This window comes from Lycium barbarum, chromosome 6, assembly GCF_019175385.1.
Source record: "Lycium barbarum isolate Lr01 chromosome 6, ASM1917538v2, whole genome shotgun sequence".
In the NCBI taxonomy this organism is placed as follows: domain Eukaryota; kingdom Viridiplantae; phylum Streptophyta; class Magnoliopsida; order Solanales; family Solanaceae; genus Lycium; species Lycium barbarum.
Window position 1 is genome coordinate 120402047 of NC_083342.1, and position 7529 is coordinate 120409575.

The 7529-nt window shown below is 37.9% G+C and overlaps 1 long non-coding RNA gene across 1 annotated transcript; it reads right to left on the reverse strand.

The window, feature by feature from the left end:
• Positions 1-213: 213 nt before the first annotated feature.
• Positions 214-4153, reverse strand: LOC132600087 (uncharacterized). Its single transcript, XR_009567115.1, has 3 exons — positions 3650-4153; positions 3026-3126; positions 214-1253 (listed from the first exon to the last, which is right to left on the reverse strand). It is a non-coding gene; the product is annotated as an uncharacterized LOC132600087 (long non-coding RNA).
• Positions 4154-7529: the final 3376 nt, after the last annotated feature.

Sequence of the window (7529 nt, forward strand, 5' to 3'; positions counted from 1 at the left end):
AAGGTGTTCAAGTGAAAGAACCGGACGACTACAAATGTCTACGGATGAATTTGACCTTTTATTTTCTTGCGTTAGCCGTATTGTGTATGTTAATTAATCTTTATAATATCACACTCTAAATCACCAAGTAAACTATATTTGGATAGTCTATCATCATTAAGGTGATACTAGTACGTTGAATATAATACAATTCGTTGTAAGTTTGCTGAATTCGAGCCACCTAAATAATTTGATAGTACTATGCTGTAGTGGTGGAGCTAGGATTTTAATTAAGGGGTTTAAAAATATAAAGAAGTAGGCAAACAAAGAAGCCAAGGCGGTTCGATATCTACTATGTATACATAAAAAATAATTTTTACCTCGTACATACAATGTAATTTTTTACCGATGAACCCCCTTGACCCTTACTGGCTCCGCCCCTGCTATGCTGCACAATTAGTTACAATGAATGTTTTAAAGGACGAGGCATAATTAACTAAGAAGGAATACCACAATTAACTGTGGTTTCTATGTCCACATTAACTAAGAAGGAATGCCATTAACTATTTATATAAAATTGTAAACAACATGCACGTTAAGGAAATTAATCAGAACAATATTTCTTAGTTTTTTGTTTTGAATACAGCTCTTATATAAAGCTGTTATGATCCTAATACTGCAACAATTATTTGTTTTTTCTCGTGAATCAGAAATTTCTAGTAACTAAAGAGATTATTTTCAAATTTCAAACAAACTCTAGTGATCCAATCGATGACTGTTATCTTCTGATCAAATACAAATATCACTATTAAAAAAAACCGGGATTTTCGACCAAATATTTCGACCACACGAGGTCGAAAAGGCCTTTATTTCGACCAATTTTTCGACCACACGCGTAGATCGCTAATCGGTAGGTCGAATTGTTTTTCGACCACACGTGGTCGCAATCACATTCTACCGAATTTAAGGGAAAATTATTTTCGACCACATGTGGTCGAAAAATTATTTATATTTAAATATAAAAAAAAATATTTTCACAATTTCGACCACATGTGGTCGAAATTGTAAATTGGGCCCAGATTTTCGACTACATGTGGTCGAAATCTGGAAACCATATTGCTAAATTTCGACCACATGTGATCGAAATTGTATTTTTCTGGGTACAATTTCGACCACATGTGGTCGAAATTGTGAAATATCTGGGCTGATTTTCGACCACAAGTGGTCGAAAATCTTGAATATTTTCCAGCATTTGCCTGTTTTTGACATCCCACCTGCCAATTTTCAAATAACCAAATTCATCAACCAAAACAGTCATCCAATTCATCAACAATTCAACACAACAACCATAAACAATGTTCAAACACTTGAACACTTAAACATTGTCCATTCAAACACTTAAACACCATAAACTACGTTCAAACACTTAAACATCTTAAAATTAAAAGGACTTCTAGTTAAAATTAAAACTACATTCAAACCCTTAAACATAATATACATATCCATTTAAACATAGCAGAATTAGAATCCAAAAACACATTAATCAAAAAGGTCAATGTGGCTGGATCCTAGTAGCTGCGTTATCCTCAAAAGGCATTCCCTGTTTCCTATGATTTTTGGTAGAGGCACCACTTTTTCTTCTTGTAGGCTCTTTCTGAGAGTGGTCATCCCCCTTTCTTCCAATAGACGTTCCTTGTCTCTGTTTAACCCGAAATTGGGAAACCAATTGAATTTGTACGCGGGTATAGGATATGTGATTGGATCTTGATGTATATTTGATAGCGGAAAACAAGCGTGTGAGTATTTGGCGATAAAACGGCTAGTAACGGTGATTTGCTTAATTTGCTACGGACATGGACGTTTAGAAGCCATGTTGAATACTTAATGGAAGAAACACAACGTAAATGGAAACAAACGGCCTTGGCCGGATCAGATATTGAGAGAGAGATTGCATATATATTTTTCTATTACAAGTATTCTTGGAGGATGAAGAAGTCAACCCCTACAAAGGAGGGGGATGTGTCCTATTTATAGTGTGACCTACATGGGTCTCATATGATGTGAACTAATAAAATAATAGCAACAAGGACAGCTCTGCACGGATTTGGTGGGATTAGACTGACGACGCCGTCTGACACACGCATGGTGGGTAGTTGACCAGGACAGGACGTTACTGGCGCGTGACCCGCGTGCAACGGCCACACGGATCAACGGCTACTCGGACCAACGGCCACACGGACAAACGGCTACTCGGACCAACAGCCGTACGGACCAACGGCCACGAATGCTCGGGTCACCGGGCTTGGTCGTTCCAATGACGAAGAAGGCAGATCAGTCGGCCCTCTCGCTCCACCGGTTTGCCTCGCATCCAGTTTTTACCGTATACAGTCTCAAGAATAAAACGACGAATCTGATTGATCTTGTCTAGTACTGGTGAAAAAAGCTACTCATGGAAATAACATAAGGAATGGGCTACAATAGAATCATGATTTATGAGACTATCTATTTGTGATTTCACTTCCCATCTTAAGAATACTTATTTGGGATAATTACGTGTTTGGACTACTCGAAAGAATAGTAGAGAGAAAATGTGTAGGTTTTGTATATTAAGTAGAAATATACATATAATATACATAAGTATACACAAAATATACATGAATATACATAATCAGTATATAGGTTTTGTACATTTTGGCTCCTGATTTTAATTTCGGCCGACGGGCCAAAAATGAAAAAAATCCCCTTTTATTTAGGCGCCATACATAACTCTTTCAAACTTTTAGGCAAGCCACACACACGCACAAAGAAATTAATAGCAAGCACCATCGTAGGTATCAATCTGAGAGAGCAAACGACTTTTTCTTAAACCATTAAACAGACTATTACTTGTCAAACGCCTTTATTCTTGTCCACAGTACCTATCATATTATATACTAATTCTTGGTGTCGAGTCTGGAAATTGAGATAAATTAATGATCTACCACTTCTGCAATCCAAGAGTAAAATAGAACCGAGGACAAAATAAGTAGCAACTACGGAAGCTTACCTTTAATCTTTTCGATCTGCCATCTTTAGCTTTTCCCAAACTGATTACATTTTTAAGCCGGTATCCAGAACCCATTGCAGATGCTTGTTATATATTTTACTCTGCAGGGCATAACAAATTGAAAAGGGAACAGTATTAGTTTTTCAATCAGGAAGCAGAAAAACTAAAGTCAAAGTTCAATAAAATCTGCCAGCCTAGCACATGTTATATTATAGGGAACTTTTCTAATAACAGCAAGATATAAGTGCTTTATTAATACTCAATGTGCAACTAAACTACAGCTCATGGGAATAAGGAATCAGTGAATGCAAGTGATGCAATGATATGATAAATAAAGAGCAATAAAATAAATAAAGAGCACATAAATAAAGAACCAAAATAAATAAATAGCACATAAATAAAGAATCAAAATAGTACCAAAAAAAGGGACCAAAACAGCCCAAAAAATAACATCCAATTTCAAATCAGAATCCAAAAAAAAAAAAACATAAAATAAACCCTACAACAAATATTGAACACTAAATAAAGTTATCAAATCTACTAAATATAGAAGGTAATGTAGCTAATAACATGAGATTATTATGCATTGGTAAATGTTCATGATTTGGGAAAAAAAAAACGCACCTGAAAATGCAAGGGCTGCGCCGCCGACGGTGGACTGGTGGTGGTCGGAAGGCGGTGGGTTGAGGGTCTGGGCTGGTGGTGTGGGTAGAGAGAGGAGAGGGAAAGAGGTGGTGTGTGTGGGGGTAGAGAGAGGAAAGAGAGAGAAAGAAAAATCTTCAATATGAAAAGTAAAGACCAGCCAACAGATGTGTATATACAAATGTGGTTCAATATTCGACCACATGTGGTCGAAAATTGTTTTTTTTTTTTTTTTAATTTAAACGTTTCCCATTTATTATTTATACAAAATTTAATTTCGAACACACGTGGTCGAAATTATATTTACATTTTAAAAAATCGACCCCGTGTGGTCAAAATCCTACTGAAAATAAAATAAAAATTAAATTCTTGATTTTTCGACCGCGCGTGGTCGATTTTTTTTTGACCAAAAATGTGGTCGAAATTTTTTGGTCGAAAACGCCTTTTTTTCAGTAGTGTATTCTAAGAATTCTGCTTGTACATAAACTTTACTTGATGATTATCAACAGCAAAAAATCAAATATTGGATAAACTAAAACTCTCCTCAACCAATGAGTCTCTTGCTTGACAACCCTATAATACCCCACTACACCAACCTGGGGAGTTTGTTAAAAATCCACTCTCAATACTTATTTAGGTAAAAGGCCATAAGTCTCAAAGAATGGCTAAAAGGCCACTATTTATGACATCATCAAATGAAGTCTCCCAAGTTGTCAACCCTAGACCCACAGTTTTAAAAAAATACAAAACAACCCCCCAACCACCAACATTTAATTACCCCAATTGGAGTAGCCGAAATTTTTTTTGTTCACCAAAAACTCGAAAGTCGAAGCTCCTCATTTTTTGCACTTTTCCGATCCCGTTTCCGGTCAAATTTCTGGCTTTTCATCTAAAAATCAGTCCCAAAGGACGGATTCCTTCCCTACTTCAGTCATTGTAACTTAAACCTTTTAGAAATCATTGAAAAGAAGCTCGAATTATTTTCACTATTATTGTCAAAGCTCAATTATCAGGTGCAAATTTCGTTCGCGTATACTGGTAGTACAGTTCGTTTTGGGTTCTAAATCCTCTTGTGGAGTCAATTCTCCATTAAAAGAGTTGTATCCCTGCTGTTTTTTTTGGTCTGGATCTGGTACTGTTGTAAGTCTAGTCATCGAACAATTATAGACCATACCAATAGTCTATTATATCTTTAGCATGGCGTCGATTAGAGAATATGTTATAGTAAGTGGTAATTACATGGGTGAATGGGTAGAGACCCCAAAATGTTGGAATTGGAATTCTGCGAGCAAGATGACAGTGCCGATTGCCGTGCATCGCAATGGTACGTATAACGATTTGGTTGAGAGCGTAAAGAAAAGCGGGGAGTTAGATTATGAGCCCAATGACTTGCGGATTAGTTATATGATTAATGGTCTGTCCGCTAGGGGAAAAGCTCACCCTTCTTTCATAACGAATGATAGGCATGTGGTATTGTATATGCTTGATGTTGCTACTGATGGTTGTAGACCTGTTTTGAGAATTAATGTTGTTTAGAGGTCTCAAGCAGCGTCAACATCAGCAGCAGCACCCCCACCCCAACCCCCACCCTTACAGCAGCCAGCTGATGCAAATTCAATGCAAAATGAGAGCATGGGTGATCATTCAATGATAGGATGATCATGATATTGATGTCGAAGAGTGTGATGGGCAACCTAGTGGATCACAAACCAACCATGTCTTGAACGATGGAACTGATTTTTACATCTAGCAAACATTCGATAGCAAGGAACATTTAAAAAAATTGTTGAAGAAAGCTGGAATAAAGAGGCCGTTCGATTTTGTACCGATCACGAGTAATATCAAATACTATAAGGTGGAATGCACATCTCCTAATTGTGGCTGGATGTTGCGGTGTAGTAAGTACGAGAGCTCGAATAGGGTTCGCAACTACAAGTACGTTGGGGAGCACACTTGTGGTGTTGAACATGTTACAAGCCTTCATAACCATGCCTCATCACATGTCATTGCATCAGTCTTGATGAATGACTATATTGAAAACAAAGGGCCATCGACAAAGGAAATCCAGAGGACGGTTTTCAGGGAGTTTCATTGTAAACTGAGCTACTGGAAGTGTTGCAAGGCTAGTATAATTGCTAAGAACTAGGTTAGGGGGACACCGGAGCACGGATATGGTTGCTTACTAGCTTATTCTTACATGGTTGAGAGTCTAAATCCAGGTTCTAGAATTTGCATCAGGCTTGCAGATGACAACAACTTTTTATATTACTTTGTGTCTTACGCAGCTTGCATTCGAAGATATACCCACATAAGAAGGTTATTGCCCTTGATGTCACACATTTGTACGGCAAGTACGAAGGTGTCTTGTTGTCTGCCGTCGCACAGGATACTGAGAACCATGTCCATCGTATTGCATTTTGCATTATGGACAAGGAGTGTGATGATTCTTAGACCTACTTCTTCCAGCAGCTCAAGTTTATAAACGCCGATGAACCAGACTTGTGCATAATCTCTGATAGACACAAGAGTATAGTGAACGGTATTTCCAGGACATATGAGCATGCTCACCATGGAATTTTCATGAAGCATCTTTCTGAAAACCTCCATAATAATTTCCAATGTGGAGATTCTCTTCATGCATACTTTAATGCAGCAAAGGCATATGGTTATGAGGAGTTCGATGAACATTTTCAGCAATTCAGGGATAAAAGCCCCGAAGCAGCTCAGTGCCTTAAGTTTGAGATTGGATTTAAAAAGTCGAGCTGGGCACATTTTCCAGCCAACAGGTACGATATTCTCACCACAAACATTACCGAGTCTCTTAACTCAATGTTGAGGGATGAAAGAGAGTACCTCGTGTCTGCCATATTCACTTCCATTTCTAGGAGGTTTGCTGAAATATTCAGGCAGAGGCGTGCAGATATCGGCGATTCAAATAATATATTTGTGCCTTCGGCTGAAATAACGTTAAGGGAAAAGATGACTGAGGGCGATTCCTTATTTGTCAGTAATATAAACGGGGATGCCGACGAGTTCACCGTTATCGACAGTGGCAGAACTTCCAAAGTCAATCTACCGAACAAAACATGTTCTTGTAGAGAGTATAACTTAATGAAATTACCGTGCCCTCACGCCATGGCAGCCTTGAGATTGAAGTATGGAAATGGATGTGGTTCAAGCATCTCACGTACTCTTCACCGATGTATAAATTCAATCTTACCTCCTTGCATTTGCTGAAACTATAAATGTAGTCCCTCAAGAGTCTGAATAGGTTATGCCAGAGGAGTATGCAAAGATGTACATTGCTCCACCTCCTTATGAGCCCAAACTTGGAAGGAAGAGAATAAAGCGTATCCCTGGCATCGCGGAATCTTTTAAGCCCAGAGGACATGTAAAAAGGGGGAGAAACAAGTGCTTACTTTGTAAGGGAAGCGGCCCCAAGAGAATAACGTGCCGAAATAGAGAGGGATGAACTTGATGAATATTTCGATGTATTTTTCATTGTATTTCATTGTATTTTTCTTGTATTTTGCAATTTTTGGTTCTTCAAATAAATATTTTAGAGAATTGAATGCCAGTTCAATATTAATCAACTGTATAATGGTATATTATAAACCACGACTGTGTTCTATATATCTAATAGGCATACTACACAATAAACGTAGATGCTAGTCTACAATAGACCATGTATATGATCTATAATCGCTTTAAAAGCCTAGCTACTGCTGAACCGCCAAATGTCACGAATAAAAATTTGAAAAGCCAGATGTTATGTCTAATCAAACCTATATTTAAACGCCGCCTCCATGCGTATTTACACACATCGCTCATCCATTGGCCGACGGTTCACTAAACCGAGGCG